The sequence below is a fragment of the Rhineura floridana genome, chromosome 3 (genome assembly GCF_030035675.1).
Source record: "Rhineura floridana isolate rRhiFlo1 chromosome 3, rRhiFlo1.hap2, whole genome shotgun sequence".
NCBI lineage: Eukaryota > Metazoa > Chordata > Lepidosauria > Squamata > Rhineuridae > Rhineura > Rhineura floridana.
In genome coordinates, this window is record NC_084482.1 from 24563491 (window position 1) to 24586273 (window position 22783).

Sequence of the window (22783 nt, forward strand, 5' to 3'; positions counted from 1 at the left end):
TTGGCAGCGGCTCTCCAGGGTTCCAGGCAGGGGTCTCTCCCAGTCCTGCCTGGAAATGCGGGGGGTTGAACTTGTAAGGAAAGCAAATGGTTTACTACTAAGTTGCAACTCCCCTCGGATCGGAGATGACCCCCAAGCAGTTTAATCTGAACCACCGCTTAGAGTCAAATCCTGTTTTCTGTGCCAAGAGCACACAACTTTCTATATATCTATATTCTGTGTTTCTTCCAAGGAGATTGAGGCAGCGTAAATGGTTCTCTAATTTTCTCACAACAACCCTGTAAGGTAGGTTAGACTGAATGCAGCCCTCCAGGCTTCTCTATCTGGCCCTTGGAACTCTTCCCAGGACACCCACCCCTCTCTCCATAGCATACCCTCACTGGCCTTACTTCGCACCCTGCGTGTTTTTGCCTGGCTGGAATGTGTCCTTGAACTTTGATAGTGACTCGTTTGCCTAGATGGAGGATAGAGAGGGTTGTGTGTGTAGAAAGCCTACTGCACAAAGGTAAAATCTACATTTGTTGCTTCACTCAGTTGTGCCTCTGGCCTCACTCACCCACTGGGATATGGGTCCCTGAAGGAAATGTAACCCTTGAGCTGAAAAAGATTCTCCACCCTAGCGAACCTGACCAAGAAATACATTTAAGATGGGGCTAGGCACAGAAGAGCTGGTGTGGCTTTTAGTGGTGGGGTGGGCAGGGAGCAGTTTTGAAAAAAAACCCTTCCAATAGTAGACCTCTTTACTTTCTATGATGTAAGTGAGCAGTGGCCCTGAACACATTTCACTGGGGACACTGGCATTCCTGACACCAGGTGGCACTTCCTTGGCCAACACGGATCTGACAGGAGGCACAAAACACCCAGAGAGGAATTGTGTCCCTTAAGCATTCTTGAAGGTCTTCTGTATGCAACCTGCCCATCAAAATGCTATAATAATAAAGATGAGTGTGTGCCTCTGAGCATGTGCTGAATTCATTCCCCTCAGTGCTGCGAGGGAAAGTGGAGGTGAAGTTCTGGGATTATAAAGGTCAGCTGATTAGCTGCTGGCCCCAACGCATCGCTTTACTATTGACGTGGTGCGTGGGTTTTACCACATCCATTGTCTCTGTAGTCTATCCAGCCTTTACGGAGCCTGCAGCTGTCATACCCTTGCGTAGCAGGGGCAGAGATTGCTGTGCAATGGGCAACGGGATTTATGAGGGATGTTCTGTGCAACTAGCCCAAGGGCCAACTTAGATGGATGTCATTTATGTAATTAGCAATTAAAAATAAGTAAATTGGAGGCATGGAGCCCGAGGTCTGGATCAGCACTGCAGCAAGGGGGAGGGGAATGTTAAAGTTCACTTACCACCACACACCAGGGTCCAAATCCAGCCCATCCCCCATCCCATCACCTGCAATTTACTTTTCAAATTATTTTGCAAATATAACAGAAGGAAAGAGTGGGATTTACTTTTTTAAAACCATCCACACGATTGCTAATTGCATGGACAGCATCTCATCCAGTTTCGGGAAATGCAGGGCAGATGTATCCTCTATTTTGTTTTATTCATTAGCTTTAAGGCAGGGGTAGGCAACCTGGTGCCCTCCAATGTTATGGACTACAACTCTGATCATTCACCAGAACTGCCCATGCTGGCTGGGCGTGACTGGAGTTGTAGTCCAAAGCATATGGAGGGCACCAGGTTGCCTCCCCCAGCAGGGGAATGTGGCCCTTGGGCTCAGAAAGGTTCTCCACACAAGGTCTCAATCTGCCCATCATGCTCTTTTCACCTGGCACCCAACATAGCTTTCAGTTCCAAGGTCACCCCTCATCATCAGTTGAGATGATGCCTACCTCTTTTGGTGCTGCTCATTGCAAGGGAGGAGAAAGAGTTAAAGAAGCCTTTGGCCACCTCTCTGCTTGCATGGGATTCTTTGCCTGTGTCTCTGCTTGCATGGGACTGAGTGCAGACAAAATTGCCATCCCTTTAACCCATGGGTAACTAACCCCAAGTTTGGAAGCCTGATCCAAACCCCTGAGAAAATTTTTCTGACTTCCCCCCCCCCCACATTTTGTCAGACATATAGAAAATAGAATAAAATAGACATAGGCATTGGGATGGGCAGAGCCCAGAGTCTTGATGGAGATGGAGATGGAGATTGTCCTCTACTTGGACAGATGAGCTAAGAGGGGGCAATACCCCCTCCCAGCTGATCTTCACAGAGGAGTAGAGACGGCTCCATGCTTGTGTGTTTATGTGTGACCTGGGTGTGTTTTGGCCACACCCACTGCTGGCATGTCCTCCCCCCGCCCGGAGGGTTGTCCAAAGGTGAATGTGGCCCATGAGCCAAAAGGCCCCCCCGCCCATGCTTTTTAACCTTTGCTCAAATCAGCACATGGCCTGATGAAAATTGGCTGCTAGCAGCCAGACCTCTAATACCTACAATGAAGCTTTTCTAACCAGAGGCTTCCTCATGGTACAAATGACAGCTTTAAGGGGGGGGATTTTCATTGGGACCACAACAATTGGGGGGGGTGTAAATTCTCCCCACCTCTTGCTGTCGCCTTGCTACTCAACTCCTTCCTGCTGCACCTGTTATGTATTATCTTTTCCAATGTGCATATTAATTGCATTCACACAATCAAAATAGCCTCTAGCTTGGACCTCGGTTGCTTCCCAAGGAAGCTTGAGAGAGCAATTTGCTGCCTGGTGGTGCGCTTAGAATTTTTTATTTATTTATTTATTTATTTATTTATTTATTTATTTCATTTTTAAACCGCCCATAGCTAGTAGCTCTCTGGGTGGTGTACAAAACAGAGTTAAAATACCATGTCACAATAAAATCCGATTCAAATAACAGGAAAATTTAAAACATTAAGATGAACAATTAACATTAAACATTAAAACATTAAAATGCCTGGGAGTATAGCCAGGTCTTAACCTGGCACCTAAAAGAAAATACCGTAGGCGCCAGGCGTATTTCCTCCGGTAAGCTGTTCCACAATTCGGGGGCAACCACAGAAAAGGCCCTAGATCTAGTAGTAATCCTCCGGGCATCTTGATGAGTTGGTACCCGGAGAAGGGCCTTAGATACTGAATGAAGTGGACGGGTAGGTTCATAGCAGGAGAGGCGTTCCACAAGGTACTGCGGTCCCACACCGTGTAAGGCTTTATAGGTCAAAACCAGCACCTTGAATCTGGCTCGGAAACAAATAGGGAGCCAGTGCAAACGGGCCAGGACAGGTGTTATATGCGCGGACCGATTGGTCCTTGTCAACAGCCTGGCTGCCGCGTTTTGCACTAGCTGTAGTTTCCGAACTGTCTTCAAGGGCAGCCCTACGTAGAGCGCATTACAGTAATCCAGTCTAGAGGTTACCAGAGCGTGAACAACTGAGGCGAAATCGTCGCTGTCCAGATAGGGGCGTAGTTGGGCGACTAAGCGAAGATGATAAAACACATTCCGTGCCACCGAGGCCACTTGAGCCTCCAGTGACAAGGAAGGGTCAAAAAGGACCCCCAAACTACGAACCTGTTCCTTCAAGGGGAGTGTAACCCCATCTAGAACAGGACGAACATCCACCATCTGGGCAGAGAAAGAGTTCACCAACAGTGTCTCGGTCTTGTCTGGATTGAGTTTCAGTTTATTAGCTCTCATCCAGTCCATTATCGCGGTCAGGCAACGGTTTAGCACATCGACAGCCTCACCTGAAGAAGGTGAAAAGGAGAAATAGAGCTGCGTGTCATCAGCGTACTGATAGCAGCGCACTCCAAAACTCCTGATGACCGCACCCAGAGGCTGCATGTATATGTTAAAAAGCATGGGGGACAGAACCGATCCCTGAGGGACTCCACAATGGAGAGTCCAGGGTATCGAGCAGTGTTCCCCAAGCACTACCTTCTGGCGACAATCCGCTAAGTAGGAGCAGAGCCACTGCCAAGCAGTGCCCCCAACTCCCAACTCCGCAAGCCTCCCCAGAAGGATACCATGGTCGATGGTATCAAACGCCGCTGAGAGATCAAGGAGAATCAACAGGGTCACACTCCCCCTGTCCCTCTCCCGACAGAGGTCATCATACAGGGCGACCAAGGCTGTTTCAGTGCCCAAACCAGACCTAAAACCGGATTGAAACGGATCCAGATAATCGGTTTCATCCAAAAGCACCTGGAGCTGGGTGTCAACGACCCGCTCCAAAACCTTGCCCAAAAAAGGGACATTTGCCACCGGTCTATAGCTGTTCAAAACATCTGGGTCCAAAGAAGGTTTCTTTAAAAGAGGTCTCACTACTGCCTCCTTGAGACTGCCAGGGACTACTCCCTCTCTCAAGGAAGCATTTATCACCTCTTTGGCCCAGCCGGTGGTTACAGCCCTGCCAGCCTTCACCAGCCAAGATGGGCAAGGGGCCAGAGCAGATGTAGTCGCCCGCACCATTCCAAGTACCTTGTCCACTTCCTCGAGCTGCACCAACTGAAACTCATCCAATGATAAAGGACAAGGCCACGCTCTGGACACTTCAATGGATTCAACTGTCATAACATCAGAGTCCAAGTCCCGACGGATGCATTCAATCTTATCTTGGAAGTGCTCCGCAAATTCGTTGCAGCGGGCTTCCGATGTTTCCTTAGTATCAGGAGGGCCAGAATGTAAAAGCCCTCGTACCACCTTAAATAGCTCCGCTGGGCGGCAAAGAGATGATCTAATAGTGGCAGAAAAATAAGACTTTTTTTTAATTGCATAGGTGTGTCTCTGTTGGAATAGGACTGCTATAAGACCATAAGGAGAGCCCTGCTGGATCAGGCCAGTGGCTCATCTAGTCCAGCATCTTGTTCTCACAGTGGCTGACCACATGCTCCAATGGGAAGCCCACAAGCAGCACCTGAGCACAGCAGCACTCTTCCCAATTGTGCTTCCCAGCAACTGGTATTCAGAGTGCGGTTAGGATGGCCTGTGTGCTTGCTCCTGCAGCCCTGTTGTTCCTGCTTAACCTGTGCCCCCCTTTTTTTAAAGCAATGCAGTTTTGCACAGCAGGCCTCTCTTCTCCAAAAGAACTTGACCCTGCAAAAACTGCAGCGACCCTCTCCCACAGTTCAGGGAAGGGGAACAAGGCACTGAAAGCGGGTTCTGAGCTAGTGGAAGGCTTCCTCCTTGGTTTTCCTGTGACTCTGCTTATAAATCAGGAGTATAGTTGGGACTCCTCTGTCTGGTTTGCCTGTATTTTCACTCCTCTCTTGTCCTGGGGCTCTGTCCTTTCCCCGCTGCCAGCCCTGGCCAAATCCTGCCTGTAATCAGCTTGGGGAGGAGAAGGGGGTGCCGTAAATCAAGCAGGCAGCTTTAGTGTCTCGGAGGGAGGAGCCAGCTCATCCGCTAGGCAGGCCAACCCAGGTGGGCGATAAAATGTTGCGGTCAGCCTGGGGAGCAATTTGCCGGGCCCCGAGCCAAGGTGCACAATCCCCCGCACCAGCCCCTGCAAAGCTGTAATTTAGCACCAAGCCTTGCACGCTTTAATTATCACTGCAGCAGAATTTCAACAGGGGCCGATCCATCTTACGGCTTGTCGGAGAGGCATTTATACCCCCATGTGCTATTTCATCTCTGGAGCCCCAATCTGCATTTTTATGGGCCAGCTTGGAGCTTCATCCCTTGGCAGTCTTAGCAGGGTATGTGTGTGTGTGTGTGTGTGTGTGTAACACAGTATTTAGGATTGGCTGTGCAGTGAAGTTCAGAAGAGATGTTTTGTCTGTATATGGAAGAGGAAATTCCCCTCTCTTCCTTCCCCACGTTAGGACTGATGCTAAGAAGGGGGGTGTTTTTTGTGTACAAGAAAACAAAGAGCGATAGGGGGAATTGCTTCATAACATCCATGCATGCACCCAACCACGTGCCAACACAAAATACTTTTTGCATGAGGTGGAGCATGACCAAGATACGGAATCCAGGATAGAGATATGAATAGTGATGCTTGCGGAATTTGATTTCTGTGAATTCTGATGTGAACTGACCTGATCTGCACTTCCTATTATTATTATTATTATTATTATTATTATTATTATTATTATTATTATTATTATTGTTATTGTTATTGTTATTTATACCCTGCCATTTTTCCAAAACTGGAACTCATGGCGGCTTCCAGATAAAAAATACATATAATTAAAAACATACAAAGTCTACATTAAAATAAGATTAAACTATTTCCAATATTAAAACCATACACACATATGGAGACCAGAGATGGGGAACTGTTTCCGCCCAAGGGCTGCATTCCCCTCCATGCAACTTTTTTTGGGGGGGGGTGTCACATGCTAGTGGTAGCTGGTGCCAGAGCAACAAATGTAACTTTTGCCTTTGTGCAATAGGCTCACTCACCGCATCTCTAGCCTCCATCCGGACAAGCAAGGGGGATTATCAGAGTTCAAGGTCACATTCCACCCCGGCCAAAAATACTTTCAATGTGAAACAGGGCCAATGAGGGGTGTAGTCAGGGAAGAGGAAATGGAGCTGGGGAGAGTTCCCAGGGCCAGACAGAGAGACCTGCTAGAGGGCTGCATTTGGCTCCCAGGCCTCTGGTTCCCCACCCCTGTCCTAGACCAGTGGTTCCCAAACTTTTTTACCCACAGATCATTCAAAAATTGCTGAGGATCTTGGCAAACTATTGAAGGATTTATTTTCCTGCCTGTTGCAGCGATTGTAATGCACTGAGCTAGATGCTATATGTGTTGTTTTTTTAAAAAACCCTGTAATTTTATTGCACTTTTATTTCTTGTATTTTGTATGATAATTTGAATTTCATTTAATTCTATAGGATTCAGATTGTAAGTGTTCTTCACAGATTGTTTGGCAACCCCGTCCTAGGCTAATGCACAGATCAGAACATAGCGATCCTTTGAAGGTCACACCTCTCTGAACTTTGCAATAAAATTCTTGGCTGAAAAATGTGTCAAAAGGTGTTAAAATGTGCATTTTAGGGTAAAATCACATTGAGGATTGCATACACTGATATAAATCGCATATTGAATAAATATGTGATATGTATTGAAATATGAATTTTCATGTCATTTTTTTAATGGCAGATTAATGCAGAAATGGGACAACACAGAATTATGAATGAACATGGGTAAAATTGATACAGACCGGAAATAGACTGATCCACCTGGATATGAAGGCAGAAGCAGGCTTCATTCTCAAGTTCTGAGTGTGGGACAAAGAAAACAGATGGCAGTTCTTGGGCGTGGCTTAAAGTAAACCTCTCCCTTGCCCAAGACTTTAGGTTGTATTCAGTGAAGTGCTAAGGCAAATATTCCATCAGCACAAGCCCCTTCAATCTGTTTTTGGTTTTCCCCAATCTTCCAGAGCAGATATGAGAACAATGCAAGAGGAGGGGGAGAGTCCCATTGTGCTAGTGGTAGTCCTTGCACACTCAAGCAATTATTTCATTAAATACTGCCCACTGTTGCAGTGAGCCATGCTCACAATCACCTGGCACTGTGAAGGTTTCTGCTGCAGCTGATCGTCCAACCAGCAGAGCAAGCAGGCTGCTTTCCCATTAAAAAATAGCTTGCTGGTTCAGCAGGGTGACTGGTCCCAGCAAAAAACTTGAAAGCACCTTTGGATACTGTGGGAGCTAACCTGGCTGTTCAGGGTTGCAACGCAAGACCTGGCCCATTAACACAGAGAGAAAGGAAATATCAACCTTTTAAAAGGAAATAATAAAATTATCGTTCTTAATATTGATATTTTAGAGGCAGAAAAAAGCTGTTTTCAAAAATAGGTGTGGAAAATCGCTTACATAAAACAGTGATCCGTAACAACACAGAATAAGCGAGTTAATGGAAAATTTGGTACCAAATCTGAATTAGGCAGAATTTTAGCACATCTTTACCCAGAACCAACAGAAGTTGGGCTTTTAACCCCCTGCGTGCGCTCTGCACAAGGACTCAACACTGTTCACCTTCATTCACGCTGTCGAAATCTGCAGAGAAATTCTGATTTAAAGATACTCTTGGGCACACCTATAAGCAGTAAATTCTCCCTAAATGCATGCATGCAGGCGCACCACACACAGACTAACTCAGAAAGGAAGAGTGAACACCCTCCCATCTAAAGCACATACATTTCTAATAAACATTCATTCTTTATCCGAGCACACCTCCCATTAACTTTTCACACACACCCTTCACCTTTCTCCTTGTAGTGGCCTGCCAGCTTTATTCCCCAGGGAGGAACTGGGAGCCAGGCTCCATATCAAGTTGTCTTTGCTTAACCCAAGGTTTCGGTGGTTGTAATTTATATACCTGCTCTGTGGGCCAAGAAAAGCCGTTAACTCATCTTTATTGCTGAGGGGAAAAACCCAGGATGCAGCTTAAAGTCTTCCATTCCTTGTGGGGTCAAGTTTCCTGGGATAATTGGTTTGTGATCAGGTGAGATGTGTGTGTGTGTGTGTGCATGTCTCAGAGGGTGGGGGGGCACATTGAAGCTGGTGGTGCTGGCAGTATGCTGTTGGCTGCTGTGCCTCTGTCTGTGACATTGAGACCAGAAAAATGAATCCCCCTCTTGCTATGTGGTTTAATCAGCATGCACATACTCTTAACATCATACATCTCCCCTGTGTTTAGAAACCCAGGAATATGCCATATCCCAGATTAGACCATCACTCAGGGCATAGCTCAGAGGCAGAGCATCTGCTTTGCATGCAGACGGTTCAGTCTCCAGCATCTCTAGGCAGGGCTGGGAGAGAACCCTGTTTGAAACCCTGGAGAGCCACTTCCAGTCTTTGTTGACAATACTGAGCTACATGGACCAATGATCTGACTCGGTATAAGGTGGCTTCCTGTGTCATAGTTCAGAGCCGTATTTGTGCATCTAACCCAGTACTGTCTGTTCCAGGAGTGGGGAACCTGCAGCCCTCTAGGTGTTTCTGAACTATATCTCCCATAATCCTTTGATCATTGGCCATGCTGCCTGGGGATGATGGGAGCTGGAATCCTACAACCAAGTCTGGAGGGCCACAGGTTCCTTAGCCTTGGTGTACTCTGTACGACAGTAGCTCTCCAACAGCAGGACAGGGCAACCCCTGCTCAGTTTAGTCTGAACCAGAGAGAGGTCTTTCACGTCACCTTTTAAATGGGAATCTTGGTGAGGCCAGGGATGGAAACTGGGACCTTCTGCATACAAAAGCACATGCTGTGTCTCTCACTAAGCTAAGGTTACTCTGCACTACTTTGTGTCTATCTTGCTGATCCCCCTCTCTTCCTGTCTGTCTCCACCAGCTCTCCAGCCTGCTCTGCTCTGGTTAGGGATGGAAGGATCTGTCGATTTTATTTCTTTCTGTTTCTCATTTTTCAGAAATTAAGTTCTCCACATTTCTGCAGCAATTTACATTTTTTTAAAAAAAAATCCTCATGAAAATTCTTCAGCATTCTTGTCCAAATTTCTCCCGATAAACACATTTTTGTATGCCGTTTTGACTAAAGTACACATTCTTGCAAGCAATTTCTCCTAATCTAATGCATTTTTGGAGTTATTTTCAGAAATATATTCATTTTTTGCACATTCCCCCCTAATATATGTTTGTGTGTTGTTTGCTAAACGTTTAATTGGAGAACTGCATTGCAAAATTTGGGCAAGTGCAAACTGTGAAGGATGGTTGTGCTTCGGTTCTCATATAGCGTCATAAAGTGCACATTTGATAGATTTGGCTTTAAATGTGAACTGAATCAAATTTCTCCCCCATCTGTAGCTCGTGCATCTCAGAAGGCCAATTATAAACAGTGTAGCTGATCCACACAATTCCTTTCTGGGATTCACCCACGTGGTACCTTCCCTGTAAAATTCTGCACCTTCACGGGGCAGGATCAGCACAATTACCTTTTGCTAATTAGAAATGTACATAACAATATATGAAGAGCTGGAAATATGGAAAGAAATGCACATCGCTGCCTGCATGTTCGTACTGTGAACAAACAAACAAACAGGAAGCAAGGAAGGAGGTGAGAACATAAGATGAGCCCTGTTGGATCAGGCCAAAGGCCCATCTGGTCCAGGATCCTGTTCTGGCAGTGGCCAACCAGATGCCTATGGGGAAGCCCACAAGCAAGACCCAAGCACAGCAGCACCTGTGGTTCCCAGCAGCTGGCATTCAGCGCCATACTGAAGGTATGGAGGTAAAACATAGCCATCGTGGCTAATAGCCATTGATAGCCTCCTCCTTCATGAATTTATCTAATCCTCTTTGAAAGCCATCTGTTTTGAAGAGAGGGGACTTGGGGGATGAGGGGGAAGATTTTGCACTTGTTGGCCCAATCTAAGGAAGAAACTAGGCTTTTAAGAAACATAATTCTGTCCTGTTCACCTTTGAGGCTAGGTGGGTGGATCTACCTTGTACACCAAAAGGGACATGAGAGTGAGGGGAGCCGAACCCTCCTCTCTTTCCTTCCTTACCTCATTGTACTATGTCCCTTGAAATATATCATTCAAGTGAGCAGCTTGCTTTTTAAAAATTTTTTTAAAGTGCTGCAGGTATGTTTGGCCATTTGTTTAACTTCTTTAATTTTGAAAAAAGGAAACCCAAATTGCTCCGCGAATTGCAGTGGATATTTCCTGGGGACAGCACAGGTGCTAGCCAATTAGTGCTCTGCACATAGGTAGTTTCTGCTCGAAACTTGCAGAACTGGATTCCCCCCCCCCCAAAAAAAATTGACACTAGAGAGGAAAGGTATGTTTGGACTGAATACGGTGAGAGTGGGGTCTCAAAGCAGCTCGACTGCTCTAAAATGTCAGGTCTGTCTCCCACCACACCCACTTTCTCCTTTTGCTTGTTGCGAGCTCCATCTCTCGAGCATTTCTTGACACATCTCCCAATTAAAAACAACCACAGCACACACACGCAAGCAAGCAAGCAAGTCGCACAAAGGGAGAACAAGGCATTTTCCATCCAGCTTGAGGATTCACACCACTGGTGCAGGATAGGACCCAGCGCCAAGTATTGTGTTAAGGACAAAAACATTTTTAATCATCTGGAAAAAGTCTCCCAGACAGTCTGCCTGGCGAAACAGGATAATGTACACCCATCAGACCATTGAAATTAAATCGCTGCATTCCTGGGGACTATTGGAGAATGGTGATTTGTGTGTGTTTGTGTGTGTGTTATATGCCATGTTAATAATATTTGCATGCTTTAAAAAAGAGAGAGTTGAAGACAAAAAGGCGCTTTTAGAGTCACGTGTGAAACCAGCCTCTCCCTCTATGCTTATCCCTTTTCTGCTTAAGCCACCTGCCTGCTTACCTCTCCCTCTGCCTCCATATCTGTCTGTCTAGCTACCTATCCATCCATTCATCCTATTCCATCTAGCTTTTATCACCTGCCACAAACCTCCCTCTCACTCACTCACTCATTCTGAGAAGCTTCATCATGTCCCGATTAGAGGGCACAGCGTCCCTTCTTCTTGGATGATTACAGATTTTCCGTGTCTGATTCCCAGAGCAAAACTGGAGTGGAGCTGTGCGTACAGAAAGGGAGGGAGGAAAGGAAGGAGGGGGCAGAGTGCCCAGCGGCATAGAAGTACCCTCAGCGATCCATCTCCCCTAGACACAAGGGAATGGCGTCTGATTGTTAGGCTGCTTTCAGGTCCCAGGGCCTGCTCCTCTCTTGAGTTATGAGGATCATTGTAATAATCAGCTTGAATTAGCCTCAGCAGATAAATAGTGTCCCTTCTCTGCCCACAGAGACATAAAGTCGTCATTCTGACACGAGAGTGGGGCCTAATAGTTAGAGCTGAGCTTACACACATATACACACAGAGAGAGAGAGAGAACTGGCTTTTTTGCTTGTTCCTTTGCATGACCTTGGGGCTATGGTTTTTAATGTTGTGTATCCCATTTGAGTAATGTTGGGTATATTAGCTGCCAAGGCAAAGAGCTTAAAGGAAGACAAGTTTCTTTGTTTATGGCTGGGTTGGAGAACCTGTGGCCCTCCAGATGATGTTGGACTACAACTCCCATCTGCCCCAAAAAGCATGGCTAATAGTCAAGGATGATGGGAGTGTAGTCCTACAGGATCTGTAGGGCCACAGCTTTAAGCTCAGAGGACATGCTTTGGTGTCTTTGGGCCTACCCTTCAGTTGCACAGAGAAGCAAGGATGAAAGATTCTGGAATGGGAACATGAAGGAAAGGCATTCCTCTTTCCCACTCCACATCCAAGCTATGACACAGGGCTGTGTAACCTTTACCCCCCCCATGTTGCTGAACTACAACTCCCATCATCTTTGATCATTGTTCATGGTGGCTGGGGCTGATGGGAGCTGAAGTCTAACAGCCTCTGGAAGGCCAGTGGCTCCCCACCCGTACTGTGGTGGTGGGGTATGGTGAGGGGCCAAGAGCCAGCCCTTTATGAGCCACCTGCGGCTGAGATGGTGTGGCCAGCCCAAAGTACATTGGAGAGAGAGAGTGGAGAAGACAGGCAAATGCTTGATATTTGAGACCACCCCAGATCTGTCCATTGAAACGGACTGCTAGTCAAATGCCGCCGCCCCCCTAAATTCTGTTTCTTAATCACCCTGGATGCCTAATGTGATTTTTCCTCCTGTCTTCTTGAAGGGATAGGTGACCATGTCCTGCTTTTACAGAGGGCAGTCCTATATTTTGAAGGGCTGCCAGAGGACAATCCTCTGTTTGAAAGTGTCCTCTGTTTGAGGGCTGCCTAGTCCAAGGCTGGTTTAAAGATAATGAACCCTAAGAGGAGAGAGCAGGGAGGGAGCCTTGAAGTTGCTCATCCACAGTTAGCAGCACCTGCTCAGCAGACTGTGCAGGAGCACAAGTCACCTGGTACCTTCCCAGCTATGGTGAGATGCATTGTATTTCTGTTTAAATTCAAATCATTTTATTTCTGAAATTTGCATCTATATGTATAGATTACCATATGCACTTTTTATGCAGATAGGTGTGCTCTTTTTTATATAACGCATATCTTCACTTTTCACAATGCCTAACTGGCCACCCTAGGGAGGAGGGCATGGGAGGGAATGCTCACACTGGAAGCACAGGGTGAGCAAGAGAAGGGGTGAAGGCAATAAGGGTTGTAGCCAACATAGTGCTACGTGAACATTCCATCAAGGATTTCTGCTTGCACAGTGGGACTCCCCCCTCTCCTCCCTCCATGCACCCCATCTGTTTTAAGGTTTCCCCCAGCCCTCTGGAGCAGATTTGGGGGGATACAGGGTACATGGGGGGAGGACAGGGTGGAGTCCCATTGTGTAAACAGAAATGTGTTGGTTGACCCCCCCCATGTCTCTGTTAGAGTTTTTGATACATATATATTGCAGTAGAGTGCAGAAAATAACTGGTCTGTTAAGGCTGATAGTTGAAAGAATAAAAAAACTTAAGTTTTATTATTACAAAGAGGTAAAGTCATACATGCTGAAGCAGCCATGCGGCCTGCTTTCAAGGAGCCATGACTAACTAACTAAGGAAAACACAAGAAGAAAAGGGAGGAAGGGAAGGAGCAAAGCCTGCAAAACTGACACACACTTTAGAGGAGGAATCAGCAGAGGGAAGAATAGAGTGTCTTTCTGTTTATTGCCCCCCCCACCGGTTCAGGTCACTTGTAATATGTATTGGTGCTTTACTCCCAACAGTCTGCACCTAGAGAGCTCACAGAGACATATTGCTTCCACTTCAAAGAGAGTCCTGGCTTTGGCACCTTGGGCAGCTCCTTGAAAGTTCAGACTAAAAACTGAAGTGGATTCCACTGCTTCACTGACATGGAGTCACCAGTCACCACTGCTGTGCACCCTGACTAACCCTTCCACCTCCAACATTCTGTCAGGATATTGGTATCCAGAGGATCTAGCAACTGCATGAGCTTTTGAACTGCTCATTTCTCTTCCCAGTATAGATGCTTTTGCAAAATTAAGGTATTGTGTTGATGCATTTGCTTTGAGAAAAAAACTGACTCTCGGGCTTTAACTTGTTAAATAGATTATGCTCGATTTCGCCTGGTCTAGTTACTTCAGGCTCTACATCGGGGTGGGGAACCTGCAGACTCCAAATATTGCTGGACTACAACTCCCATCCTCCCTTCCCATTGACAATGCTTGCTGGGGCTGATGGGAGCTGGAAGTTTCCCATCTCTGCCCCAAAGCTTGAGGTTTAGATACCATACATTCTTTTTCCTATTTTATTTATTTTTGCTACTTATATGCCGCGTTTCAACCAAACGGCTTACATATGGCTGACGGTTAAAATGAAAGCATCAGTAACCATTAATCACACTGCCTTAAAATCAGCAATAATAAAAACAACAGGCATAAGATACAAAAAACATTGTAACAAACAGTAAAACAACAGGAGTTAAAACATAAAAACGGCAGCATCAAATTGGAAAGGCACAGCATAATAAAAACTGCCTTAAATGCCCTTCTAAAAGGCCCATTGCATGGAACTGGCAAGCTTCCCTCGGGAGGGAATTCTACCAGACAGGTTCTATCAATGCTTTCTGAGCCACGCATTCCTCTATGTCCAATTCCATCCTCTGTTCCGATCCAGGCTCTCTCTTGGGAACAGGCAAATCTGACCATTTTGGTTTCTCTCAGTTCCTCATTTTTTCCAGTCTCTAGTTCAGTTCTGCACATTTCCACATCAGTTTGCAATTTTCTTGTTAACAAAAAGTCCCCATGAAAATGCATCAGCATTTTAGCATGAATTTCTTTTAATATGTACATTTTTGTATGCAATTTTCCCTAATCTACACATATTTGCAAAGCGTTTGTCTCCAGTATAAAGCATTTTTGTATGTTACCTTCACTAATATATACCTTTCTATGTACATTTTACCCCACGATAGACATTTTCTGGCTGGAGAACTGCACTGGAAAATTCAGAGAAATGCTAAGTTCAAAGGATGGCTGTGTTTTGGCTCCTGTATTGTTTTGGAAGGTGCAAATTTGATAAGGTTCACCTTTAAATGCAAACTGAATTGAATTTCTCCCCATCCCCAGGACAGGGCGACCATTGGCCATTGATGAGAGTTGGAGTCCAAAAGAAAATCTGGAAGGCCACAGGTTGTCCAGGGGAGAAGTGGGGTGATCGGACAAAGTGGTTTGGCTCTTGATGTCAAGAGCAACAGGGAAGGCAGGTCTCAGGATGCATCCCCTGAAACTCCTGACAATAAATGATATGGGGGTGGGGATTAAGATTTGATGGTTCCATCTTTTCCCAGCTATTCAGCCAGAGTCACAGCAGCTGTTGGCTCCTTGGGTGGGTGGGTGGAGAAAGATTAAGGAAACCCAGGAGCTGGCTGGTGTTCTCAGAGGGCCCAGAGTCTCCCAGCTGCTTCCAGGTCTACACAGTCACTGTCTGCCTGGAGAGAGCAGGGGGAAATGTGGAGGGGGGGGAGATCCATAAATCCAGCTGAGTGCCTAATCGCTGTCATAAATAACCATCTGAAATAGCCATTAAGAGGGCTGGAGTTCAGGTTGGCATGACAACAGCCGGCTGGTGGTGACTCAGATATTGCAGCAGCCAAAGAGTGGGACAGGCAAAGCTGGGGCAAGGGAGCATCCTGGCAGGGATAAGGGAGCATCTTGGGATAGTCCTGGCAGGAGGTCAACCAACCAGTTTAATCTACTACCAGGTTGGCATCCTGGAAAGGAAGGCTTGGGATTATGCCAGAGCATCTTCTCCAACTACTCCTGGAGGAAGATAGTTATTTCACATTCAAGCACCAGAAGGGTTATAGAACAGTAGCAAATAAGCCAAATGAGCGAACCACTCCCACAGGGACAGCTAGCATGGTCTGCCAAAGGACTTTTTAATTTCTCAACAGACATTTCCATGCAAAACAGGCTACAGATTTTCCACCTCCCTGGAAGCTCCATTTTTAGGGGATCATTCATTTGGTAGTGCAATCTCATAACATTCAAGGCATTGTCTGTGGGAGGAGAATGCATGTACAATAATCCTGACTCCTACCATCCCTTTACTCCCTCCGTGGTTTTTAAAGTGGGATTTAAAGGTATCATGCATACTATATTTGTGTGTGTGTGTGTGCGTGTGTGTGTACACACTGCTCAATTCACACATCACACTCACTGCCTGTATGCACTACGGTTGCACACAAACTTGTGTCCCACCATGTATAGAGAATTGCTAGATCAGGATGTAAGAAAACGAATTAAGGATGAACATAACATAGGGTGCAGAGATCCCTGGATTAGTATAAGGCAGGGATGATGTGGCCCTCCAGATGCTGTTGGACTTCAAGTCCCATCATTCCCAGCCGGCATGCTCAATAGTCAGGGATGATGGGAGTTGTAATCCAGCAACACCTGGAGGGCCATGCATTCCCCACTCCTAGATTCATCGGCTTGTGATTCATCCCTCAAAAGCGATTGGATCATGAAAAAAATGAACATATGGATATGCTGTTATATGTGCACATACCCAGAATTACATATTATTTTTTATTTTTAGGGGATGGGTATTGGATGGGAAGCACATGCGCTCTCACTGCTCCACTCCTATGGTACGTTATCATTTATATTTATAAGAACATAAGCCTTATGTATCCTTCCCTTATTTCAAGTGTGGGGAACATTTGGCCCTCCATATGTTGGAGAACTTGAACTGCCATCAGCACCAGCAATCATGGCCAATGAACAGGGATGATGGGAGCTGTAGTTCAGCAACATCCAAAGGGCCAAAGGTTCCCATGTCTAGGGCAGCAACAAGGTTCTCCCCCCCCTTATTTTATCTCTTGCAATAATCCTGTGAAGTAGGTTAGGCTAAGTGAGTAACCTAAGTTACTGCTAAGTTACTAAGGCTGCAGTCCAATACACACTTACCTGGGAGTAAGTCCCATTGAACCCATTGGAGCTGAGTAGACATGTATTGGATTGCAACCTATGTGAGTTGCTTCATAGCTGAGTGGGGATTTGATCCCTTGGTCTTCCAGTCTAACCGCTGAACCATAGCATGATTCCCAGTTTATGTATATGACTATCTATATACCAAACCTTAGTAAAGTTATGTATATACAATACAAAAGCAATATTGCAGCTGGCAGAATTGATTTTGGCTTCAAATCCTAGCTCAGCCACAGACTCATCAAGGGCCTAGCAAATAAACCACCTCGCCCACCTTAACCTGATCTGTAAAATGAGGAAAGCACAAATCTATTTGACAAGAGTTACTTCAAAAATGAGCCGGACAATGAAATGCTGTCATTCATCTAGCACTTCAGGGATAAGGCTTAGAAAGGAGAGTGGACAACTTCACCTTTTAGATTTCATTGCCAGCCTCAAGGGCACGCTCAACATGTTATTCTCTAGGCCCCCCTAGTGGGGGGTATGTGTGTGTTGGCTGGCATTTGTGACTCCAAAGATCTCATATACATTCCCCCTGGGGCCATAGACCTCTGACCCGGATCCATTTCTAAGCAATCAAGCTGAGCAGTCTCTTTTGACTGGGAGATACAATGGCTTCTCCGATTTTAATCAGGGCAGCCTGTGGTGTGTTTTCCCTGCCTTCAGAGACTCAGGGGTTGCCATTACAGTTCAGAACAAAGCATAAAATGGTAATTGAATCAAAGATGGCAGGGGGCCCCAGCCAAGTTGCTGAAGAGGCAGCAGGGACACTTGCTTCTTCCTGGTTGAGAATGCCATCATATTTCACCTTCCACTGAGCATAAATACAGTGAGTCGTTTAACAAGGGATGCTAGCCTCATCAGCTCTGGGGCAAAAGGTACTGCAGTGATAACTAACACTTAGGCTGGAATGTCAGAAAATAGCAGCCCTAATAGATTCCCCACCGCCACACTGCACTTTTCCCCATCTGCTTCTGGGTGCCAGCGATACCCCAACTAGTCACTGCTATGCCCAGGTTAGGCTCTCAATTCAGGGTTAGCACCCCCTCTTCAGATCCAGCTTCACACAAGTTAAAGACAATTCATCTTGGAGATTGCGAGAGCCAGTGTGGTGTAGTAGTTAAAGTGTTGGACTGCGACCTGGGAAACCAGGGTTTGAATCCCCACATAGCCATGAAGCTCACTGGGTGACCTTGGGCCAGTCACTGCCTCTGAGCCTCAGAGGAAGGCAATGGTAAACCCCCTCTGAATACCGCTTACCATGAAAACCCTATTCATAGGGTTGCCCATAAGTCGGAATCGACTTGAAGGCAGTCCATTTCCATTTCATCTTGGAGATTATATAGCAGGGATGAGGTGTCTGTAGCTTTCCAGATATTGCTGGACTTCCAACTCCCATCAGCCCCAGCCAGCATGGCCGAATGGTCCAAAGGATGATGAGAATTATAGTCCAGCAACCCCTGGAGGGCCACAGATATCTGCTATACACTATAGGTGAAGATAAGACATATAAGAGTTATTTTTTTGCATTCAGTAATTGGTGAAGCATTGTAGGGGATCTTGATGGCTATTACTATAGTCATGCTGCTGAAATTCCAAGTTTCTGTCCAAGTAGGAGGGATATGATACATCCAGGGTAGCCCTCCAGATGTTGTGGAGTACAACTCGCATCAGCCCCAGCCAAAATCAGCAGTGGTCAGAGATGATGGGAACTGGAGTCCAAAACATCTGGAGGGCACCAAGTTGGCTACCTGTGTGGCAGAGCATATGATCTGCATGTAGAAGGTCCCAGGCATTTTTAGTTAAAAGGATCAGGTAGCAGGTGATGGGGTGGGGATGGGAGACACCTTCACACACCTCAAAACAAATAAAACAGAGACAAAAAAGACAGGCACTGATCACCCCCACCCAGACGCTCACCAAGCTACAAAGGCCCAAGGCAAGAGCAGCTCGAGAACAAAGCAAATGTTGGAGAAAGAAGCCATAGTTTGTTTGATCATCTGCGGGACAATTTAGGGTTTGCTATGCTCTTGGAGGTCGCTGATTCATAGGGTCGCCATAAGTCGTAATCGACTTGAAGGCACATAACAACAACCACAACCATAAATGCAAATCAGACTTAGCAGAATGTGCAAATCAGATTTGCATTATGTGAGTCTCTTGTACAATCCCCCCTTCCTTTCAGGGGAACAAATTTTAATTTATGTTTTTAAGGTCCTATGGGCAAAATGCCCCTAGTCATTTACAGGAGGAACTAACAAAAGGTAGAGTGAGATCTGTTGGTAGATCTCCGGGTGATTAGAAGTGGATCAGCCAGGATTTTGGACTCCCGATTGTATAACAATGGCAACAGTGAAATGACTCCCCTCGAAAAACTGAAGAAACCTGGGGAGGATGGAATAACCAGGAATTTACTTTGTACAGAAGAGTGGAATGCTGATTTTATAGATCTCAGCATAAATTGATGGATTCCGAATTCTTTAATTCTTAGACATTTTATCCCTGACTCCAGCTGATGCATCTCAGTCTTCCATATATATATTTTTTACAAGTAGATCTTGCAAGTTACCTCTGATGCACAGGATACCTCCCTTTGTCCAGGAAGTTGCTCGCTCACCTCCTATTGAATTTGTCCTCAAGTAGAGATCTGCTGGGGGGTAAAGAAAGGCCAGGGACAGAACTGGGAATCCCACCCCATATATATGGTCTGCCTAGTAAATGTCGCAAGATGTCACCCTAAGAGTCGGAAACGACTCGCACTACAAGTGCGGGGACACCTTTACCTTAGAGATCTGTCCTGTTATCTCCAAAGTACACCAGTTTATACTGTGGGAGGAAGGGGGCAAGACTACCCATACAGCCTCCACTTTCCGGCACAATCAGCATACACACACACACATAAATTGTCTGCAGTCAGAGAGATCTCAGGCACGTGCCCCTCCATAAGGAAACCACACAATTTGAGAAACATGGCTTTTAATATAGCCAAGGCCAGGAGCTGGAAGTGAAACATCCCCATTCATTTCTCTCAGGTAAAGGCACTTTGAAGGCTGACAGGCCTTCCCACTCGCAGGGCCAATCAGAGTCCTTGCTTTCTGTCATCGCTTCCAAGAAAGCAACTCACCAGTTGACAGTCCTTTCTCTTTTAGCTCTTCCATTTTTACTTTTAGTCTTTGCTCCTCAGCTGGTCCAAACACTACACTTTTATTTCCTGTTTGTACATACACACAGTCATACACAACACTACACCCTTTATCTTGGTATCTTGAGTTTGAACCTAGAGGTATACCCTAAGCATCATCTTGTAAGCACTCAGGCTCACAACTCCAGGGAAAATGTTTGCAGCCCACAGTGCCAAGGATGGCAGATTCTTTTGTGAAATGTTGCCAACATAGGAACACAGGAAGCTGCCTTATAATCAAATCAGATTATAGGTCCTTCTAACTCAGTATTGTCTACACTGACTGGCAGTGGCTCTCCACTGTTTCAGACGGGACATTCCCAACTCTACCTAGAGATATAGGAAACTGAACCTGGGACCTTCCACATACAAAGTAGATGTTCTACTACTAAGCTATACAGCCCTTCCCCTAAAAACTTTTGATTTTTGGATGGATTTGAGTGGGTAGTTCAAACCCTGAATTTAGATGGCAGATCAGTCAGAGCCAAATTATACATTCCATACAAATGGGTGTAACTCAGTCCCAGTGGCCACCTTTTCTGATGAAAATCAGCTTTAAGGGGAGGGGGCTATTTTGAGCCAAGAAGTGGCCCAGAGTTCCCTGAGAAGATTGTTAAACTTCTCTGAGAATTGTAGCTCTGTGAGAGGAATAGGGGTCTGTTAATAACTCTCAGTATCCTTAACAAACTACAGTTCCCAGGATTCTTTGGGGGAAGCCATGACTGTTAAAGTGGTATAACAGTGTCTTATAACAGTGTGTGGTTCAGATGTAGCCTGTTGATTTTAGTGGATCTTACTTTAAAGGTTGTTAGACTTTCACACTAGAGCCCTTTAAGCATTGCTGTTCCACAATCAGCTGGAAGCTGAATCACACCTCTGGTTTCTCATGACATGATGAAAGTGTGCTCAGGATTACATTCTTAGTGCTGTTCTTAACTAACTCGCTGCAGTAGTAGTTGCCAGGCCAAAGGGACTTTCCCCCTTTTCGTCCCCCTGTACCCCCCCAATCTGCCCCAGAGAGTCAGGAAAACTACCAGAACAGCACATGGAGGAGGAAGTGAGGGGAGATTGTGCCGTCAAGCTAGCAGTAACACTTGCACTGATGAAACAATCTCCTTAGTGCTATGTTGAACACAACCCTTAGTGTGTATTCACTAATAGGCAAAAAACTTATTCACTAATAGGGGAGAGGGAGAGGAGAAGGAGGGAAGGGAAGGGAAGGGCAGGTTTGATCATCTGCATGCTTATTGAGTTCAGTGGGATTTACTCCTGTGCAATCATGCTTAGGATAGGTGGAACTGACCTGGAGGAGGGGGGGAAAGGGAGGTCTCCGTTTTTTGCCTGGGTACTCTGGTTTTTGAGGGTCATCTCTGGGTCTCCAGGTGAGTCACCTCAATCTCCAGACTCTTAGGTTTCATTAAAAAAGTTTCTAGGTGGTCTGGTTCAAAAGATATTGTTGTGCGCCTCCCCAATCTCCATGTGATGAGATCTCAGGGGTCCCTGCACTCATCCAGGGTTTGGTTTCCTTTGGGAAGAAGGTCAGCGGAGACTGCGGTGTCTTTATGAAATATGGTTTATTTATTTACACACATTCCAACCTGAGCTTAGGATGGAGGGGTTCAAGGCATCAGCAGTCCAATATCCAGCTTTTCCATCTGGGTTGCAGGAAGCATCCTAAAGCCATGGTGCAGAGGGATAATCTCTCTGCCTGCCTGCAGCCCCAGCCATTCTCTAGACACTATTGAAAACACTCAAAGCACAAACCTCTGCTAGCGGCCAGGAAGGGGGTGGGGAGAGGCTCTCCTGAACAGTTTCAATGACAAAAGGATCTTCCTGGCCCATTTCACCAGTTGCCTGGCCACCAGCCCGGCCTCCAAGAGGTCTTCTGTATCTTTAAAAGTTGTGCAGGGGGAAGGGAGAATTCCACCTTGTGGTTTTTCTCATTACAGTGTTGCAAGAACACCTGCACTTGGCTGACTTTCTCTTCTCCTAAAGATACAGGATCAGTCTCAGGTCCTGAACCTGGCAACCCTACTTCCCAATAAGAAGCTTTTCTGGGAGTGAAGCTGCAATGCTAATTCCGCATACCTGGGAGCTAACCTCACTGAATTCAGTAGGACTTACTTCTGAGTAGACATGGTTAGGATTGTGTTGAAAATCAATGGGACTTTTGAGTGAACATAGAAAAGGATTGTGTTGAAAATCTTTCTCTCCCCCTTCGATCCTTTTTGTTTTTTTAAAGCAGTTAGGCAGGGCCACTTAGGTGTCATTGCTTTTATTTGGCAGGGAACTAATACTTATTTTTTTAAAAAAATATTCTGCAGTGGCCAACTGTTTTTAACAATAAACGATTATCTGGGGTGAATGTATTTTTACATCTCCAGTGTATGTGTATATGGAATATTTCCAACAACCCTGTGAGGTAGTGTTGGAAACCAAGGCAGATCACAACAAAAAAGCCATTTAAAAACCAATAATCATAAAACAAGTATAAAACAGTTGCAAAACAGCTTTAAGTGGCATGTTTCTGAATTTTAGATTGGATGAATGAAGTTCCTTATCACAGCATCTTATGCATGCTTCCCTGTCAGATTAAGCCCCATTAAATATATTGAGACTTGCTTCTGAGTAAACGTGCATAGGATTGCACTATAAATATCTTTACAGGTTGTCTAAATAATAAACAACTTTGACATTCATGCTTATATAAGTATTTCTTCATACTATGTCTTGATATGTATCTGATTTCACACTATGGTTGTA